The sequence below is a fragment of the Pseudophryne corroboree genome, unplaced genomic scaffold, assembly GCF_028390025.1.
Source record: "Pseudophryne corroboree isolate aPseCor3 unplaced genomic scaffold, aPseCor3.hap2 scaffold_1135, whole genome shotgun sequence".
Lineage (NCBI taxonomy): Eukaryota > Metazoa > Chordata > Amphibia > Anura > Myobatrachidae > Pseudophryne > Pseudophryne corroboree.
The window spans coordinates 104202-123622 of record NW_026967761.1 but is presented as its reverse complement, the minus strand read 5'-3'; the positions used below and the strand labels follow the sequence as shown (position 1 = coordinate 123622).

The window sequence follows — 19421 nt, the reverse complement described above, 5'->3', positions numbered from 1 at the left end:
GATTTGCATACGGTGATGTCATCCAAGCAGTGGGCCAAAGTTGGCTGGAACCCTCATCTGCATATGAAAAGAGAAAAGGGGTATGCAGGGCATGGCGGCCTTTTGCGGCGCTTGGATGACCCTTAGTTCGCATTAAACACCCCCACCCTCCTTCGGTGTGGGGCTCATGTTGGCCATGCCCCATCCCCTGAAGCATTCAAGCTGATTTCTTGCAGCAGCTTGGCACTGTATCAGCTCCAGAGCTGCTCTGTAAGGCAAGTAAAAGGGTGTGGGCCCTGCAGCACTACCTGTAGTTTGCATTGTGCATTGGAAGGCACAAAGTAAGCAGACAGGAGGAGAAGTCAGGATAGTGCACAAGGGTATAAAAGCGAGTTTCCCACATTTGGGAAAATCACAGGGGTCAGCATACCCAGAATGCAATGAATGAACCTCACCCTGGGAGAACAATCTTCATGACCATGGTATCTCCTATGCAAAATAAGTATGATTTGGGATAGGGCTGGGGAGGGCCGCTGCTCAGGCACATCTCTGTCAAGTAAAGGAGATTCAACTGAGGCAGCACAAGGGAACTCTCATCTGGGGACAACAACTGCAGGGAGAACACATATTTTCAGATAAAAATCTTGGTCATGCTCTGGTTTCTCTTCAGAACGAACAAATCTTTCGCCTTTTATTAAAGATTTCCGTGGAGAGGAGCAAAACCGAGTTTTATCTCAATTTTTGCATGCCCCATCTTTTTGGGGTTTCTTTTATCGGTTAAAAGATAGAATGAGTGTGCTTTAATGTAAGCTCATTTGCATAGAAATGACAGTAAATGTTTGTTTCTTTTCAAACAGAACTTTCTTGACCATGCTACTTGCTTGAAAGATCTGGGAGCACATGGAATACAGTACAAACCATGCTTATAGCAAGGAGAAGCCAGGTGAGAAATCTGCTTACTTTCAAGTTGGGCGCTCACTTTGATCTGAATGAGGACTGCTGGCACAGCATTTAGGCGACAGGTGGAATCTTGGTCATGCTCTGGTTTCTCTTCAGAACGAACAAATCTTTCGCCTTTTATTAAAGATTTCTGTGGAGAGGAGCAAAACTGAGTTTTATCTCAATTTTTGCATGCCCCATATTATTGGGGTTTCTTTTATCAGTTTCTTGTTAGCTTTAATGTAAGTTTATTTGCATAACAATGACTATAAATGTCTGTTTCTTTTCAAGCAGAACTTTCTTGACCATTCTAATTGCTTGAAAGATCTGGGAGCACATGGAAAAGAGTACAAACCATGCTTATAGCAAGGGGAAGCCTGGTGAGAAATCTGCTTTCTTTCTTTCAAATTGGGTGCTCACTTTGCGCTGAATGAGGACTGCTGGCATGGCACTCAGGCGACAGGTGGAATCTTAGTCATACTCTGGTTTCTCTTCAAAACGAACAGATCTTTCGCCTTTTACTAAAGATTTCCGTGGAGAGGAGCAAAACTGAGTTTTATCTCAATTTTTGCATGCTCCGTCTTATTGGGGTTTCTTTTATCGGTTTAAAGATAGAACGAGTGTGCTTTAATGTAAGCTCATTTGCATAGAAATGACAGTAAATGTTTGTTTCTTTTCAAACAGAACTTTCTTGACTATACTAAATGCTTGAAAGATCTGGGAGCACATGGAAAAGAGTACAAACCATGTTTATAGCAAGGGGAAGCCTGGTGAGAAATCTGCTTTCTTTCTTTCAAATTGGGTGCTCACTTTGAGCTGAATGAGGACTGCTGGCATGGCACTCAGGCGACAGGTGGAATCTTGGTCATGTTCTGGTTTCTCTTCAGAACGAACAAATCTTTCGCCTTTTACTAAAGATTTCCGTGGAGAGGAGCAAAACTGAGTTTTATCTCAATTTTTGCATGCCCCATCTTATTGGGATTTTATTTTATCGGTTTAAAGATAGAACGAGTGTGCTTTAATGTAAGCTCATTTGCATAGAAATGACAGTAAATGTTTGTTTCTTTTCAAACAGAACTTTCTTGACCACACTAATTGCTTGAAAGATCTGGGAGCACATGGAAAAGAGTACAAACCATGTTTATAGCAAGGGGAAGCCTGGTGAGAAATCTGCTTTCTTTCTTTCAAATTGGGTGCTCACTTTGAGCTGAATGAGGATTGCTGGCATGGCACTCAGGCGACAGGTGGAATCTTGGTCATGCTCTGGTTTCTCTTCAAAACGAACAGATCTTTCGCCTTTTACTAAAGATTTCCGTGGAGAGGAGCAAAACTGAGTTTTATCTCAATTTTTGCATGCTCCGTCTTATTGGGGTTTCTTTTATCGGTTTAAAGATAGAACGAGTGTGCTTTAATGTAAGCTCATTTGCATAGAAATGACAGTAAATGTTTGTTTCTTTTCAAACAGAACTTTCTTGACTATACTAATTGCTTGAAAGATCTGGGAGCACATAGAAAAGAGTACAAACCATGTTTATAGCAAGGGGAAGCCTGGTGAGAAATCTGCTTTCTTTCATTCAAATTGGGTGCTCACTTTCAGCTGAATGAGAACTGCTGGCATGGCACTCAGGCGACAGGTGGCATCTTGGTCATGCTCTGGTTTCTCTTCAGAACTAACAAATATTTCGCCTTTTATTAAAGATTTCCGTGGAGAGGAGCAAAACTGAGTTTTATCTCAATTTTTGCATGCCCCATATTATTGGGGTTTCTTTTATCAGTTTAAAGACAGAACGAGTGTGCTTTCTTGTTAGCTTTAATGTAAGTTTATTTGCATAACAATGACAGTAAATGTTGTTTCTTTTCAAACAGAACTTTCTTGACCATGCTACTTGCTTAAAGGTCTGGGAGCACATGGAAAACAGTACAAACCATGCAGTATCACAAGAGCCTTTATTTGATCTTTCATGAAGATAGAGCAGAATTGAGGACACGTCAACAATTTCTGCCGAAGGTGGTTCATCTTTCCACATGGTGCCTTTGGCCACTGACACCTTCGTTGAGTCAAAGTCTCTGGCTGTGGTCAGAACTTTGAAAATGTATGTCACCAGAACGGTTCAGATTAGGAAAACAGAGGCTCTGTTTGTCCTGTATGCTCCCAACAGGATTTGGTGTCCTGCTTCCATGCAGACCATTATGCGCTGGATCTGTGGTAAGATTCAGCATGCTCGTTCCACGGCAGGATTGCCGTTACTGAAGTAGGTGAAGACCCATTCTACTAGAAAGGTGGGTTCATCCTTGGCAGCTGGTCGGGGAGTCTCGGCATTGCAACTTTGCCGAGCAGCTATTTAGTAAACACTTTTGCTAAGTTTTACAAGTTTGATACCTTGGCTGATGATAACCTTAAGTTGGGTCATTCGGTGCTGCAGAGTCGTACGCACTCTCCCACCCGTTCAAGAGCTTTGGTATAACCCCATGGTTCTTAATGTGACCCCAGCATCCTCTAGGTCGTATGAGAAAATAGGATTTTAATACCTACCGGTAAATCCTTTTCTCTTAGTCTGTAGAGGATGCTGGGCACCCGTCCCAGTCCATACTGTGTCTGCAGTTATTACTTGTGGTTATACACATGTTGTGTTATGGTTCTGGTCAGCTTTTTGCTGCAATTGTTCATGCCGTTGGCTTGTGTTCTGTTGAATGCCACGTTCTGCGGCATGTTTAAGGTGTGAGCTGGTAAGATGCTCACCTTAGTTTAACAATAAATCCTTTCCTCGAAATGTCCGTCTCCCTGGTCACAGTTCCTATAACTGGAGTCTGGAGGAGGGGCATAGAGGGAGGAGCCAGTTCACACCCTTTGAAAGTCTTAAAGTGCCCATGTCTCTTGCGGATCCCGTCTATACCCCATGGTTCTTAATGTGACCCCAGCATCCTCTACGGACTAAGAGAAAATAATGCCCTTGCGCACTATCCTGACTTCTCCTCCCGTCTGCTTACTTTGTGCCTTCCAACGCACAATGCGAACTACAGGTGGTGCTGCAGGGCCCACACCCTTTTACTTGCCTTACAGAACAGCTCTGGAGCTGTTACAGTGCCCAGCTGCTGCAAGAAATCAGCTTGAATGCTTCAGGGGATGGGGCATGGCCAACATGAGCCCCACACCAAAGGAGGGTGGGGGTGTTTAATGTGAACTAGGGGTCATCCAAGCACTGCAAAAGGCCGCCATGCCCTGCATGCCCCTTTTCTCTTTTCATATGCAGATGAGGGTTCCAGTCAACTTTGGCCCACTGCTTGGATAACATCACCGTATGCAAATCCGTCTGCTGCAGACCTTCCCCCAGGAATGCTTGTACTAGTTGTTGCATATGGTGCTTCAGTATTAGGCAGCCTTCCGCCCTCCCATGTTCATCTGAAAAGATGTGGTCTCCCTGCAGTTGTTGTCCCCAGACGAGAGTTCCCTTGTGCTTCCTCAGTTGAATCTCCTTAACTTGACGGGGGAGGTGCTGCCCGAGCAGCCCTCCCCAGCCCTATCCCAACTCATATTTATTTTGCATATGAGATCTCTTGATCATGAAGATTGTTCTCACAGGGTGAGGTTCATCCATTATATTTTAAAATAGGAAGGTACGAATTACATATTTGAATTGCATCTATGTGCTGGATTCAAATGTCCCCCCCCCTTCCTTTCTCAATTGTGCCCGTCAGCAGCTATTCTAAGGTTGCTGCCAATGGGTGTGACACATTAATTTCTTCTGTGGGGTACACTGGACTCCACAAGGATTCACATTGGGGTGTAGAGTAGGATCTTGATCTGAGGCACCAACCGGCTCAAAGCTTTTGACTGTTCCCAAGAAGCTCAGTGCATTCTCCTCTATAACCCCGCTTCCATGAACAGGGAGCTCAGTTTGTAGTTGGTGCCTTCAGTAGCAGGCCAATTAACAGGGGCCTGCCTCAGGCAGCCTATTCTTAGCTATTAATTTTGACAAGAAAAGAAGAACTTGTTTTATGAGAATCTACAAGGGCTGCAGCAGGCTAGGTCTAATAGACATCTTTACTGCAGCTTCATCACTCCCAGCGGCGCTGTATACTCCCATGCCCTGGTTGCTGGGTCACTGCAGCGGAGGCTCCAGTTTCATCCTAAGGTCAGTCACACACACACCACCCTTCCGGATCACGAGGCCGCTGCTGAAGGGGAGCGAGGCCGTAGGGGGTGGGCCGTGTGCGCACTGCGGTGGACACTGATTACTGGGCAGCCGCTCCACTAGCCACCAGGTACAGTTAAGGAGCACAGGTCTGGGGGTTTTTCTCCTATATTAACCCAATTTTGTACTGCCCGCAGCGCATTGTGATAGGTAATAGGGCCTGATTCAGGTTGGATTGCAATCACAATAAGCGATCCAACTGCAAAAATTGCTAAGAGCATACGCATGTGCCTGCATTTTCTGCGGCACCCCGCAGAGAATGTGATCGCCTCTGCCTGTCAATCGGGGCGGGGAAGGGGGGGAGAGGTGGGTCAGCAACACTCCATTTCCAAGTCAGGGATGGAGCGGTGCGGGGGCAAGGCTTCAAAATGGGGTCTGCAACGGAGGAGACACAGGGGGCGTGGTCACAGCGACTGTATGACATCACATTCAGCCGCTGTGATCACAAAAATGGTGGCGGCTTCCTGCGCGCACATACAGTCTGCACCAGCAGGAGCCTACACCATTTTTTATGATCACGCTGAACTGCAGTGCGACTGCAATTACAGCATGGTCAAGAAGGGAGGCGTCATGCTGGGTGGCCATGCCCTGTCACTTTGCAGGAGCCAGCACCGCTCACACACTAGTCCCCGGGTGCAGCCCCCAACCCCCGGGACACCCGGAGCAACAAAATGTAGATTCAGGCCACCAGGCCACGCCCCTACCTATGAAACCATGCCTCCTTTTTACCATTGCACTGCTTATCTGCGCGCACTGCATTACAATCTCCCTCGCCACCTCTCTGGGTGTCACCAGTGATAGTGACACCTCTGCCATGCTTGTAGCAGCTGGTCCTAAGATCTACGCCTCAAACCCTGAGTGTTTGCCCTTGTGACTTGTTGATCATCATAGCGAAGCAGATGCTTACAGAAAACTGCAGGGGCTTAGATTGAAAATAAAAAAATTGATAGGGTATAAGGTAGAGAGGAGCGGGTTCGGTTCTCCGAGAACCGAATTCCCCACGAACTCCACGTGGTTTACACTGGTCCGAGGCAGGCTCGGTTGTTCCCGCCTGACTCGGAAAACCTGAACAAGGGAAAATGTCATCATCCCGCTGTCGGATTCTCGCGAGATTCGGATTCCATATAAAGAGCTGCGCGTTGCTGCCATTTTTACTCGTGCATTGAAGAGAGAGCGGAGAGGACGTGGCTATGTTCTCTCAGTGGAAATCTCAATATCAGTGCTCAGTATCAGTGGTTACTTATTGCTGCTCAGTAATACTAGTAGTGTGTCTCTCCTGCTCAGTGTCAGTTCTCAGTAGTATCCTCATCAGTGCTCAGTATCACTGTTCATTGTCTTGTGCTGCATTGTGTTGCTCAGCATAATACAGTACATTACTAATAGTCCAGTGCTGCATCTTGCTGCTCAGTGTCAGTTCTAGTATCCTCATCAGTGCTCACTATCACTGCTCATTGCATTGTGGTGTTCTGTATACTACAATAACATAGTAATATAGTAACATAGTTTTTGAGGTTGAATAGAGGCAAATTGCCCATCGTGTTCAACCTGTTTTAAGTTGTGATGATTCTACATACTTGCTGAATAATGTTTTATGACTAGTTAGCTACTATAACTCATGTTACCCCCGGATTAACCATGTTGATATTTTAAGTATTATAACCTTGGATAGCTTTTTCATTCAGAAATGTATCCATTCCTTTTTTAAATCCAATTACAGAGTCCGCCATTACCACCTTCCCTGGCAGGGAATTCCACATCCTGATTGCCCTAACAGTGAAGAAACCTTTCCTCCATTGCGTTCTGAACTTTCCTCCAGTCGCAGCGAGTGACCACGTGTTCTTTTAATAAATAATTCCTCTGATAACTCTTTGTTATGTATCTTTACATATTTGAAGATATTAATAATATCTCCTCTTAGGCACCTCTTTTCTAGTGTATAAATATTCAGCCTAGTAAGTCTTTCCTTATAGTCCAGTACTTTAAGGCCTTTAATCAATTTAGTCTTCAGGATCTCTGACACTTCCATGAGCAGCAGAGTAGTGCAATGGAAGCATGCTGGGCCCATAACCCAGAGGTCGATTGATCGAAACTATCCTCTGCTATGTGCATTTTTTTTTTTATAATTAAAGTAATCAAAAACTGGGATTGATATTTTGGCACTTTTATTTTTACTTAAAGTACAATAACTTTTATCATTTTAATTTGTTTTAATAGTATATTGACAGCATTGTTTTCTTTAAAAAATCCACTTAATTTTCTTTACCCTATTACTGAAATGGTAATTGACAAAAACAAACTACATTGTCACCAGAAGAGCAATGCAAAATGTACAAGTGATATATGAAAATCATCTTCCATCTTGAATTTCAATGATGCATTGGGACAACAATTTGTGAGAAACATCTTCACCCATAAAGAAAGATTTTCTTAATTCCTTACCTGTGTGCTGATTAGATATCACCTTGTTTTCACATTAAACAGACTTCCCCATGAGGAAGCAGCAAGGATGCAGTGACGTTTCCTGGTGTCAACCTGTATTATTTCAGTAGACATTGAAATGAGGATGCATCTTTGATGCCTTTCCAATGAAGCAAGTTTAATTCAGTAATAGGTGAAAAACCATTCCTACAAAGGTGTTAATCAGAGACTTGGCTTTGTGGACACTTTTCAGAGAGCAAATTTGTTAGCATAAACATAAAATCAGAAAATGAAGAGCTGTTTAATCACTCAATTGGACTTTTCTGCCAGCATAATTTTTTTTCTCTGCAACTCACTGCTAAATTGTGCTTCCTAGCTGTTTTTTTATAAAATCACTTAATCAAATCTAACTCTGATTACATCAGAGAAGGCCAGGTACCCTACACCATAAGGGGGGTTTTTGAAATTTTGACTTGTCTACTTAAAGATCACCAAAATCTGATTACAAGGTCAATTACATCCCTGGGTGGGATTGAACCACCAACCTTTTGGTTAATAGCCAAACATGCTAACCGATTGCGCCACAGAGACACCTTGCGAAAGTCAATACTGACAAAGGCTAATAAGCATTCATCTAGAACGTTTCCTAGAAAAACTTTAAAAAGTCAATAATCTGGAGAATTTTTGTAAGAAACACATTGGTACTTTCCCATGATGAGTGAGTGCTTCAGGATTTCTTGCACTTACATGGGGTATTAACCAAAAGGTTGGTGGTTCAATCCCACCCAGGGATGTAATTGACCTTGTCATCAGATTTTGGTGATCTTTAAGTAGACAAGTCAAAATTTCAAACCCCCTCTTATGGTGTAGGGTACCTGGCCTTCTCTGACGTAATCAGAGTTAGATTTAATTAAGTGATTTTATAAAAAACAGCTAGGAAGCACAATTTAGCAGTGGGTTGCAGAGAAAAAAATAACATTTTAAACCTACCGGTAATTTTTTTTTCTCGTAGTCCGTAGAGGATGATGGGGACTCCGTAAGGACCATGGGGGATAGACGGGCTCCGCAGCAGACATGGGCACTTTAAGAAAGACTTTAGATCTGGGTGTGCACTGGCTCCTCCCTCTATGCCCCTCCTCCATACCTCAGTTAGAGAAACTGTGCCCAGAGGAGACGGACAGTACAAGGAAAGGATTTTTGTTAATCCAAGGTCAAGATTCATACCAGCCACACCAATCACACCGTATAACTTGTGATATACTACCCAGTTAACAGTATGAAAACAACATAGCATCAGTCCAAGACCGATGAAAACTAACATATAACCCTTATGTAAGCAATAACTATATACAAGTCTTGCAGAAGTAGACCGCACTTGGGACGGGCACCCAGCATCCTCTACGGACTACGAGAAAAAGATTTACCGGTAGGTTTAAAATCTTATTTTCTCTTACGTCCTAGAGGATGCTGGGGACTCCGTAAGGACCATGGGGATTATACCAAAGCTCCCAAACGGGCAGGAGAGTGCGGATGACTTTGCAGCACCGATTGAGCAAACAGGAGGTCCTCCTCAGCCAGGGTATCAAACTTATAGAACTTTGCAAAGGTGTTTGAACCAACTTTGACCCACTGCTTGGATGACATCACCATATGCAAATCCATCTGCGGCAGGCCTTCCCCCAGGAATGCTTGCACTAGTTGTTGCATTTGGTTTGTTGTTTGGGGGTGCTTCAGTATTAGGCAGCCTTCTGCCCTCCCATGTTCATCTGAAAATATGTGTTCTCCCTGCAGTTGTTGTCCCCAGATGAGAGTTCCCTTGTGCTGCCTCAGTTGAATCTCCTTTACTTGACAGAGATGTGCCTGAGCAGCGGCCCTCCCCAGCCCTATCCCAAATCATACTTATTTTGCATAGGAGATACCATGGTCATGAAGATTGTTCTCCCAGGGTTAGGTTAATTCATTGCATTCTGGGTATGCTGACCCCTGTGATTTCCCCAAATGTGGGAAACTCAACTGCATTATTTGTGGTAGTGGGGGACTGTGTTTGTGCTTTCCTCTGGTCAGCTCTGGTAAAAGTCAGATTTCTTTGTCTCAGATCTTCCTCTAGCCTTGTTCTTCTTTCGAGAGTTCCCTTGTGCTGCCTCAGTTGGATCTCCTTCACTTGACAGGGGGGTGCCCGAGCAGCGACCCTCCCCAGCTCTAGCCCAACTCCTACTTACCTGCCAGGTGAGATACTATGATCATGAAGATGCTTCTCCCAGGGCAAGGCTCACCCATTGCACTCTGGGTGTGCTGCCCCTGCGATTTCCCCAAATGTGGGAAACTTGACTGCATAATTTGTGTTTCCCCTGGTCGGCTCTCATATAATTCAGATCTCTTTGTCTCAGGTCTCTCTCCAGCCTAGTTTGCTGTCTGTTTCCACTTCTTTTTTCTTGAGCCCCTCCCTTCTATACCCTTGTGCACTATCCTGACTTCTCCCGTCTGCTTACTTTGTGCCTTCCAACGCACAATACAAACTACAGGTAGTGCTGCAGGGCCCACACCCTTTTACTTGCTTTATAGAGCAGCTCTGGAGCTGTTACAGTGCCCAGCTGCTGCAAGAAATCAGCTTGAATGCTTCAGGGGCTGGGGCATAGCCAACATGAGCCCCACACCGAAGGAGGGTGGAGGTGTTTAATGCGAACTAGGGGTCATCCAAGCGCCGCAAAAGGCCGCCATGCCCTGCACACCCCTTTATTCTTTTCATATGCAGACGAGGGTTGAAGCCAACTTTGACCCACTGCTTGGATGACATCACCATATTCAAATCCATCTGCTGCAGGCCTTCCCCCAGGAATGCTTGCACTAGTTGTTGCATTTGGTTTGTTGTTTGGGGGTGCTTCAGTATTAGGCAGCCTTCTGCCCTCCCATGTTCATCTGAAAATATGTGTTCTCCCTGCAGTTGTTGTCCCCAGATGAGAGTTCCCTTGTGCTGCCTCAGTTGAATCTCCTTTACTTGACAGAGATGTGCCTGAGCAGCGGCCCTCCCCAGCCCTATCCCAAATCATACTTATTTTGCATAGGAGATACCATGGTCATGAAGATTGTTCTCCCAGGGTTAGGTTCATTCATTGCATTCTGGGTATGCTGACCCCTGTGATTTCCCCAAATGTGGGAAACTCAACTGCATTATTTGTGGTAGTGGGGGACTGTGTTTGTGCTTTCCTCTGGTCAGCTCTGGTAAAAGTCAGATTTCTTTGTCTCAGATCTTCCTCTAGCCTTGTTCTTCTTTCGAGAGTTCCCTTGTGCTGCCTCAGTTGGATCTCCTTCACTTGACAGGGGGGTGCCCGAGCAGCGACCCTCCCCAGCTCTAGCCCAACTCCTACTTACCTGCCAGGTGAGATACTATGATCATGAAGATGCTTCTCCCAGGGCAAGGCTCACCCATTGCACTCTGGCTGTGCTGCCCCTGCGATTTCCCCAAATGTGGGAAACTTGACTGCATAATTTGTGTTTCCCCTGGTCGGCTCTCATATAATTCAGATCTCTTTGTCTCAGGTCTCTCTCCAGCCTAGTTTGCTGTCTGTTTCCACTTCTTTTTTCTTGAGCCCCTCCCTTCTATACCCTTGTGCACTATCCTGACTTCTCCCATCTGCTTACTTTGTGCCTTCCAACGCACAATGCAAACTACAGGTAGTGCTGCAGGGCCCACACCCTTTTACTTGCTTTACAGAGCAGCTCTGGAGCTGTTACAGTGCCCAGCTGCTGCAAGAAATCAGCTTGAATGCTTCAGGGGCTGGGGCATAGCCAACATGAGCCCCACACCGAAGGAGGGTGGAGGTGTTTAATGTGAACTAGGGGTCATCCAAGCGCCGCAAAAGGCCGCCATGCCCTGCACACCCCTTTTTTCTTTTCATATGCAGACGAGGGTTGAAGCCAACTTTGACCCACTGCTTGGATGACATCACCATATGCAAATCCATCTGCTGCAGGCCTTCCCACAGGAATGCTTGCACTAGTAGTTGCATTTGGTTCGTTGTTTGGGGGTGCTTCAGTTTTAGGCAGCCTTCTGCCCTCCCATGTTCATCTGAAAATATGTGTTCTCCCTGCAGTTGTTGTCCCCAGATGAGAGTTCCCTTGTGCTGCCTCAGTTGAATCTCCTTTACTTGACAGAGATGTGCCTGAGCAGCGGCCCTCCCCAGCCCTATCCCAAATCATACTTATTTTGCATAGGAGATACCTTGGTCATGAGGATTTTTCTCCCAGGGTGAGGTTCATTCATTGCATTCTGGGTATGCTGACCCCTGTGATTTCCCCAAATGTGGGAAACTCGACTGCATTATTTGTGGTAGTGGGGGACTGTGTTTGTGCTTTCCTCTGGTCAGCTCTGGTAAAAGTCAGATTTCTTTGTCTCAGATCTTCCTCTAGCCTTGTTCTTCTTTCGAGAGTTCCCTTGTGCTGCCTCAGTTGGATCTCCTTCACTTGACAGGGGGTGCCCAAGCAGCAATCCTCCACAGCTCTAGCCCAACTCCTACTTACCTGCCAGGTGAGATACTATGATCTTCACTGTTAGGGCAATCAGGATGTGGAATTCCCTGCCAGGGAAGGTGGTAATGGCGGACTCTGTAATTGGATTTAAAAAAGGAATGGATACATTTCTGAATGAAAAAGCTATCCAAGGTTATAATACTTAAAATATCAACATGGTTAATCCGGGGGTAACATGAGTTGTAGTAGTTAACTAGTCATAAAACATTATTCAGCAAGTATGTAGAATCATCACAACTTAAAACAGGTTGAACACGATGGGCAATTTGCCTCTTTTCAACCTCAAAAACTATATTACTATATGTTACTATATTACTATGTTACTGTAGTATACAGAACACCACAATGTAATGAGCAGTGATAGTGAGCACTGATGAGGATACTAGAACTGACACTGAGCAGCAAGATGCAGCACTGGACTATTAGTAATGTACTGTAGTATGCTGAGCACCACAATGCAGCACAAGACAATGAGCAGTGATACTGAGCACTGATGAGGATACTACTGAGAACTGACACTGAGCAGGAGAGACACACTACTAGTATTACTGAGCAGCAATAAGTAACCACTGATACTGAGCACTGATATTGAGATTTCCACTGAGAGAACATAGCCACGTCCTCTCCGCTCCCTCTTCAATGCACGAGTAAAAATGGCGGCAACGCGCAGCTCTTTATATGAAATCCGAATCTCGCGAGAATCCGACAGCGGGATGATGACATTTTCCCTTGTTCAGGTTTTCCGAGTCAGGCGGGAACAACTGAGCCTGCCTCGGACCAGTGTAAACCACGTGGAGTTCGTGGGGAATTCGGTTCTCGGAGAACCGAACCCGCTCCTCTCTACCTTATACCCATATATTTTTTTATTTTCAATCTAAGCCCCTGCAGTTTTCTGTAAGCATCTGCTTCGCTATGATGATCAACAAGTCACAAGGGCAAACACTCAGGGCTTGAGGCGTAGATCTTAGGACCAGCTGCTACAAGCATGGCAGAGGTGTCACTATCACTGGTGACACCCAGAGAGGTGGCGAAGGAGATTGTAATGCAGTGCGCGCAGATAAGCAGCGCAATGGTAAAAAGGAGGCATGGTTTCATAGGTAGGGGCGTGGCCTGGTGGCCTGAATCTACATTTTGTTGCTCCGGGTGTCCCGGGGGTTGGGGGCTGCACCCGGGGACTAGTGTGTGAGCGGTGCTGGCTCCTGCACAGTGACAGGACATGGCCACCCAGCATGACGCCTCCCTTCTTGACCAATCTGTAATTGCAGTTGCACTGCAGTTCAGCGTGATCATAAAAAATGGTGTAGCCTCCTGCTGGTGCAGACTGTATGTGCGCGCAGGAAGCCGCCACCATTTTTGTGATCACAGCGGCTGAATGTGATGTCATACAGCCGCTGTGACCACGCCCCCTGTGTCTCCTCCGTTGCAGACCCCATTTTGAAGCCTTGCCCCCGCACCGCTCCATCCCTGACTTGGAAATGGAGTGTTGCTGACCCCCCTCTCCCCCCCTGCCCCGATTGACAGGCAGAGGCGATCGCATTCTCTGCGGGGTGCCGCAGAAAATGCAGGCACATGCGTATGCTCTTAGCAATTTTTGCAGTTGGATCGCTTACTGTGATTGCAATCCAACCTGAATCAGGCCCTATTACCTATCACAATGCGCTGCGGGCAGTACAAAATTGGTTTAATATGGGAGAAAAAACCCCAGACCTGTGCTCCTTAACTGTACCTGGTGGCTCGTGGAGCGGCTGCCCAGTAATCAGTGTCCACGCCAGTGCGCACACGGTCCACCCCCTACGGCCACGCTCCCCTTCATCAGCGGCCTCGTGATCCGGAAGGGCGGTGCGTGTGTGACTGACCTTAGGAAGAAACCGGAGCCTCCGCTGCAGTGACCCAGCAACCAGGGCACGGGAGTATACAGCGCCGCTGGGAGTGATGAAGCTGCAGTAAAGATGTCTATTAGACCTAGCCTGCTGCAGCCCTTGTAGATTCTCATAAAAAAAGTTCTTATTTTCTTGTCAAAATTAATAGCTAAGAATAGGCTGCCTGAGGCAGGCCCCTGTTAAGTGGCCTGCTACTGAAGGCACCAACTACAAACTGAGCTCCCTGTTCATGGAAGCGGGGTTATAGAGGAGAATGCGCTGAGCATCTTGGGAACAGTCAAAAGCTTTGAGCCGGTTGGTGCCTCAGATCAAGATCCTACTCTACACCCCAATGTGAATCCTTGTGGAGTCCAGTGTACCCCACAGAAGAAATTAATGTGTCACACCCATTGGCAGCAACCTTAGAATAGCTGCTGACGGGCACAATTGAGAAAGGAAGGGGGGGGGACATTTGAATCCAGCACATAGATGCAATTCAAATATGTAATTTGAACCTTCCTATTTTAAAATATAATGGATGAACTTCACCCTGTGATAACAATCTTCATGATATAGAGATCTCATATGCAAAATAAGTATGAGTTGGGATAGGGCTGGGGAGGGTGGCTGCTCGGGCAAGCCCCTCCCCCGTCAAGTTAAGGAGATTCAACTGAGGAAGCACAAGGGAACTCTCGTCTGGGGACAACAACTGCAGGGAGACCACATTTTTTCAGATGAACATGGGAGGGCGGAAGGCTGCCTAATACTGAAGCACCATCAAATATCAAACCATATGCAATAACTAGTACAAGCATTCCTGGGGGAAGGTCTGCAGGAGACGAATTTGCATACGGTGATGTCATCCAAGCAGTGGGCCAAAGTTGGCTGGAACCCTCATCTGCATATGAAAAGAGAAAAGGGTTATGCAGGGCATGGCGGCCTTTTGCGGCGCTTGGATGACCCCTAGTTCGCATTAAACACCTCCACCCTCCTTCGGTGTGGGGCTCATGTTGGCTATGCCCCAGCCCCTGAAGCATTCAAGCTGATTTCTTGCAGCAGCTGGGCACTGTAACAGCTCCAGAGCTGCTCTGTAAGGCAAATAAAAGGGTGTGGGCCCTGCAGCACTACCTGTAGTTCGCATTGTGCGTTGGAAGGCACAAAGTAAGCAGACGGGAGAAGTCAGGATAGTGCGCAAGGGCATAGAAGGGAGCGGCTCAAGAAAAGAGAAGTGGAAACAGACAGCAAACTAGGCTGGAGAGAGACCTGAGACAAAGAGATCTGAATTATACGAGAGCCGACCAGGGGAAACACAAATTATGCAGTCAAGTTTCCCATATTTGGGGAAATCGCAGGGGCAGCACACCCAGAGTGCAATGGTTGAGCCTTGCCCTGGGAGAAGCACCTTCAAGATCATAGTATCTCACCTGGCAGGTAAGTAGGAGTTGGGCTAGAGCTGGGGAGGGTCGCTGCTCGGGCACCCCCCTGTCAAGTGAAGGAGATCCAACTGAGGCAGCACAATGGAACTCTCGAAAGAAGAACAAGGCTAGAGGAAGATCTGAGACAAAGAAATCTGACTTTTACCAGAGCTGACCAGCGGAAAACACAAACACAGTCCCCAACTACCACAAATAATGCAGGCGAGTTTCCCACATTTGGGTAAATCACAGGGGTCAGCATACCCAGAATGCAATGAATGAACCTCACCCTGGGTGAACAATTTTCATGACCATGGTGTCTCCTATGCAAAATAAGTATGATTTGGGATAGGGCTGGGGAGGGCCGCTGCTCAGGCACATCTCTGTCAAGTAAAGGAGATTCAACTGAGGCAGCACAAGGGAACTCTCATATGGGGACAACAACTGCAGGGAGAACACATATTTTCAGATGAACATGGGAGGGCAGAAGGCTGCCTAATACTGAAGCACCCCCAAACAACAAACCAAATGCAACAACTAGTGCAAGCATTCCTGGGGGAAGGCCTGCAGCAGATGGATTTGCATATGGTGATGTTATCCAAGCAGTGGGTCAAAGTTGGCTTCAACCCTCATCTGCATATGAAAAGAGAAAAGGGGCGTGCAGGGCATGGCGGCCTTTTGCGGTGCTTGGATGACCCCTAGATCGCATTAAACACCCCCACCCTCCTTTGGTGTGGGGCTCATGTTGGCCATGCCCCATCCCATGAAGCATTCAAGCTGATTTCTTGCAGCAGCTGGGCACTGTAACAGCTCCAGAGCTGCTCTGTAAGGCAAGTAAAAGGGTGTGGGCCCTGCAGCACTACCTGTAGTTTGCATTGTGCATTGGAAGGCACAAAGTAAGCAGACGGGAGGAGAAGTCAGGATAGTGCACAAGGGTATAGAAGGGAGGGGCTCAAGAAAAAAGAAGTGGAAACAGAGAGCAAACTAGGCTGGAGAGAGACCTGAGACAAAGAGATCTGAATTATACGAGAGCCGACCAGAGGAAACACAAATTATGCAGTCAAGTGTCCCACATTTGGGGAAATCGTAGGAGCAGCACACCCAGTGTGCAATGGGTGAGCCTTGCCCTGGGAGAAGCACCTTCCTGATTATAGTATCTCACCTGGGTGTGCTGCCCCTGCGATTTCCCCAAATGTGGGAAACTTGACTGCATAATTTGTGTTTCCCCTGGTCGGCTCTCATATAATTCAGATCTCTTTGTCTCAGGTCTCTCTCCAGCCTAGTTTGCTGTCTGTTTCCACTTCTTTTTTCTTGAGCCCCTCCCTTCTATACCCTTGTGGACTATCCTGACTTCTCCTCCTGTCTGCTTACTTTGTGCCTTCCAATGCACAATGCAAACTACAGGTAGTGCTGCAGGGCCCACACCCTTTTACTTGCCTTACAGAGCAGCTCTGGAGCTGTTACAGTGCCAAGCTGCTGCAAGAAATCAGCTTGAATGCTTCAGGGGCTGGGGCATGGCCAACATGAGCCCCACACCGAAGGAGGGTGGGGGTGTTTAATGCGAACTAAGGGTCATCCAAGCGCCGCAAAAGGCCGCCATGCCCTGCATACCCCTTTTCTCTTTTCATATGCAGATGAGGGTTCCAGCCAACTTTGGCCCACTGCTTGGATGACATCACTATATGCATATCCGTCTTCTGCAGACCTTCCCCCAGGAATGCTTGTACTAGTTGTTGCATTTGGTTTGTTGTTTGGGGGTGCTTCAGTATTAGGCAGCCTTCTGCCCTCCCATGTTCATCTGAAAATATGTGTTCTCACTGCAGTTGTTGTCCCCAGATGAGAGTTCCCTTGTGCTGCCTCAGTTGAATCTCCTTTACTCTAAAACTTGTAAAACTTAGCAAAAGTGTTTACTAAATAGCTGCTCGGCAAAGTTGCAATGCCGAGACTCCCCGACCAGCTGCCCAGGATGAACCCACCTTTCTAGTAGAATGGGTCTTCACCTAATTCAGTAACGGCAATCCTGCCGTGGAATGAGCATGCTGAATCTTACCACAGATCCAGCGCATAATTGTCTACATGGAAGCAGGACACCCAATCCTGTTGGGAGCATACAGGACAAACAGAGCCTCTGTTTTCCTAATCTGAACCGTTCTGGTGACATAAATTTTCAAAGTTCTGACCACAGCCAGAGACTTTGACTCAACGAAGGTGTCAGTGGCCAAAGGCACCATGTGGAAAGATGAACCACCTTCGGCAGAAATAGTTGACGTGTCCTCAATTCTGCTCTATCTTCATGAAATATCAAATAAAGGCTCTTGTGATACTGCATGGTTTGTACTGTTTTCCATGTGCTCCCAGATCTTTCAAGCAAGAAGCATGGTCAAGAAAGTTCTGTTTGAAAAGAAACAACATTTACTGTCATTGTTATAGAATTTGGGAGAAAAAACAAGAAGAAATCTGCACTGTTGACGCACTGGACAGAATGAATGAATCATAAAATATAACCTTTATTAAGTATGTATTAAAATTGGATAAATATTAATATTATTATCCCAAACTGCAGTGAAACATAAAGGTTAAAATCACAGAACTAACATACATGTGCATAAGAAGAATAAAGAGATGTGAAAAAAAGGTTTAAAAAGCGTGTCCGTGTGTGATTATTTTTGAAGGCACAACCCTGGCGGGGTTGTTTATATAGATATATATGTTGCTAATAATCACTTTCTAGCGTAATGTTATTAAATAGCTGTTAGTATCTATGTCGTCAGGTACCACTGGGTCGTATCCTATATACTCCTGTGGGAAACTTGACTGCATAATTTGTGTTTCCCCTGGTCGGCTCTCGTATAATTCAGATCTCTTTGTCTCAGGTCTCTCTCCAGCCTAGTTTGCTGTCTGTTTCCACTTCTCTTTTCTTGAGCCGCTGCCTTCTATGCCCTTGTGCACTCTCCAGACTTCTCCTGTCTGCTTACTTTGTGCCTTCCAACGCACAATGCAAACTACAGGTAGTGCTGCAGGGCCCACACCCTTTTACTTGCCTTACAGAGCAGCTCTGGAGCTGTTACAGTGCCCAGCTGCAGCAAGAAATCAGCTTGAATGCTTCAGGGGCTGGGGCATAGCCAACATGAGCCCCACACCGACGGAGGGTGGAGGTGTTTAATGCAAACTAGGGGTCAGCCAAGCGCCGCAAAAGGCCGCCATGCCCTGCATGCCCCTTTTCTCTTTTCATATGCAGACGAGGGTTGAAGCCAACTTTGACCCACTGCTTGGATGACATCACCATATGCAAATCCATCTGCGGCAGGCCTTCCCCCAGGAATGCTTGCACTAGTTGTTGCATTTGGTTTGTTGTTTGGGGGTGCTTCAGTATTAGGCAGCCTTCTGCCCTCCCATGTTCATCTGAAAATATGTGTTCTCCCTGCAGTTGTTGTCCCCAGATGAGAGTTCCCTTGTGCTGCCTCAGTTGAATCTCCTTTACTTGACAGAGATGTGCCTGAGCAGCGGCCCTCCCCAGCCCTATCCCAAATCATACTTATTTTGCATAGGAGATACCATGGTCATGAAGATTGTTCTCCCAGGGTTAGGTTCATTCATTGCGTTCTGGGTATGCTGACCTCTGTGATTTCCCCAAATGTGGGAAACTCAACTGCATTATTTGTGGTAGTGGGGGACTGTGTTTGTGCTTTCCTCTGGTCAGCTCTGGTAAAAGTCAGATTTCTTTGTCTCAGATCTTCCTCTAGCCTTGTTCTTCTTTCAAGAGTTCCCTTGTGCTGCCTCAGTTGGATCTCCTTCACTTGACAGGGGGGTGCCCGAGCAGCGACCCTCCCCAGCTCTAGCCCAACTCCTACTTACCTGCCAGGTGAGATACTATGATCATGAAGTTGCTTCTCCCTGGGCAAGGCTCACCCATTGCACTCTGGGTGTGCTGCCCCTGCGATTTCCCCAAATATGGGAAACTTGATTGCATAATTTGTGTTTCCCCTAGTCGGCTCTCATATAATTCAGATCTCTTTGTCTCAGGTCTCTCTCCAGCCTAGTTTGCTGTCTGTTTCCACTTCTTTTTTCTTGAGCCCCTCCCTTCTATACCC

At 46.4% G+C, this 19421-nt stretch overlaps 13 non-coding genes and 4 pseudogenes across 13 annotated transcripts; 13 read left to right on the top strand and 4 right to left on the bottom strand.

Annotated features, from left to right (window-relative positions):
• Nucleotides 1-357: 357 nt before the first annotated feature.
• LOC134990010 (U1 spliceosomal RNA) lies at nt 358-485 on the bottom strand (annotated as a pseudogene).
• Nucleotides 486-629: 144 nt separating this feature from the next.
• Nucleotides 630-745, top strand: LOC134990028 (U5 spliceosomal RNA). The gene has a single exon (XR_010194953.1). It is a non-coding gene; the product is annotated as a U5 spliceosomal RNA (small nuclear RNA).
• A 270-nt stretch (nt 746-1015) lies between these two features.
• LOC134990034 (U5 spliceosomal RNA) lies at nt 1016-1131 on the top strand. The gene has a single exon (XR_010194958.1). It is a non-coding gene; the product is annotated as a U5 spliceosomal RNA (small nuclear RNA).
• Nucleotides 1132-1395: 264 nt separating this feature from the next.
• LOC134990020 (U5 spliceosomal RNA) lies at nt 1396-1511 on the top strand. Its single transcript, XR_010194945.1, has one exon. It is a non-coding gene; the product is annotated as a U5 spliceosomal RNA (small nuclear RNA).
• A 274-nt stretch (nt 1512-1785) lies between these two features.
• On the top strand, nt 1786-1901 carry LOC134990022 (U5 spliceosomal RNA). The gene has a single exon (XR_010194947.1). It is a non-coding gene; the product is annotated as a U5 spliceosomal RNA (small nuclear RNA).
• A 275-nt stretch (nt 1902-2176) lies between these two features.
• Nucleotides 2177-2292, top strand: LOC134990031 (U5 spliceosomal RNA). Its single transcript, XR_010194956.1, has one exon. It is a non-coding gene; the product is annotated as a U5 spliceosomal RNA (small nuclear RNA).
• Nucleotides 2293-2566: 274 nt separating this feature from the next.
• LOC134990039 (U5 spliceosomal RNA) lies at nt 2567-2682 on the top strand. The gene has a single exon (XR_010194963.1). It is a non-coding gene; the product is annotated as a U5 spliceosomal RNA (small nuclear RNA).
• A 6742-nt stretch (nt 2683-9424) lies between these two features.
• LOC134990047 (U1 spliceosomal RNA) lies at nt 9425-9588 on the top strand. Its single transcript, XR_010194971.1, has one exon. It is a non-coding gene; the product is annotated as a U1 spliceosomal RNA (small nuclear RNA).
• A 152-nt stretch (nt 9589-9740) lies between these two features.
• On the top strand, nt 9741-9882 carry LOC134989980 (U1 spliceosomal RNA; annotated as a pseudogene).
• Nucleotides 9883-10574: 692 nt separating this feature from the next.
• On the top strand, nt 10575-10738 carry LOC134990029 (U1 spliceosomal RNA). The gene has a single exon (XR_010194954.1). It is a non-coding gene; the product is annotated as a U1 spliceosomal RNA (small nuclear RNA).
• Nucleotides 10739-10890: 152 nt separating this feature from the next.
• LOC134989991 (U1 spliceosomal RNA) lies at nt 10891-11032 on the top strand (annotated as a pseudogene).
• Nucleotides 11033-11724: 692 nt separating this feature from the next.
• Nucleotides 11725-11888, top strand: LOC134990073 (U1 spliceosomal RNA). Its single transcript, XR_010194997.1, has one exon. It is a non-coding gene; the product is annotated as a U1 spliceosomal RNA (small nuclear RNA).
• Nucleotides 11889-15191: 3303 nt separating this feature from the next.
• Nucleotides 15192-15354, bottom strand: LOC134989996 (U1 spliceosomal RNA). Its single transcript, XR_010194926.1, has one exon. It is a non-coding gene; the product is annotated as a U1 spliceosomal RNA (small nuclear RNA).
• Nucleotides 15355-15506: 152 nt separating this feature from the next.
• LOC134990082 (U1 spliceosomal RNA) lies at nt 15507-15670 on the bottom strand. Its single transcript, XR_010195005.1, has one exon. It is a non-coding gene; the product is annotated as a U1 spliceosomal RNA (small nuclear RNA).
• Nucleotides 15671-16344: 674 nt separating this feature from the next.
• Nucleotides 16345-16500, bottom strand: LOC134990012 (U1 spliceosomal RNA). The gene has a single exon (XR_010194937.1). It is a non-coding gene; the product is annotated as a U1 spliceosomal RNA (small nuclear RNA).
• Nucleotides 16501-18861: 2361 nt separating this feature from the next.
• On the top strand, nt 18862-19025 carry LOC134990069 (U1 spliceosomal RNA). The gene has a single exon (XR_010194992.1). It is a non-coding gene; the product is annotated as a U1 spliceosomal RNA (small nuclear RNA).
• Nucleotides 19026-19177: 152 nt separating this feature from the next.
• On the top strand, nt 19178-19312 carry LOC134990003 (U1 spliceosomal RNA; annotated as a pseudogene).
• Nucleotides 19313-19421: the final 109 nt, after the last annotated feature.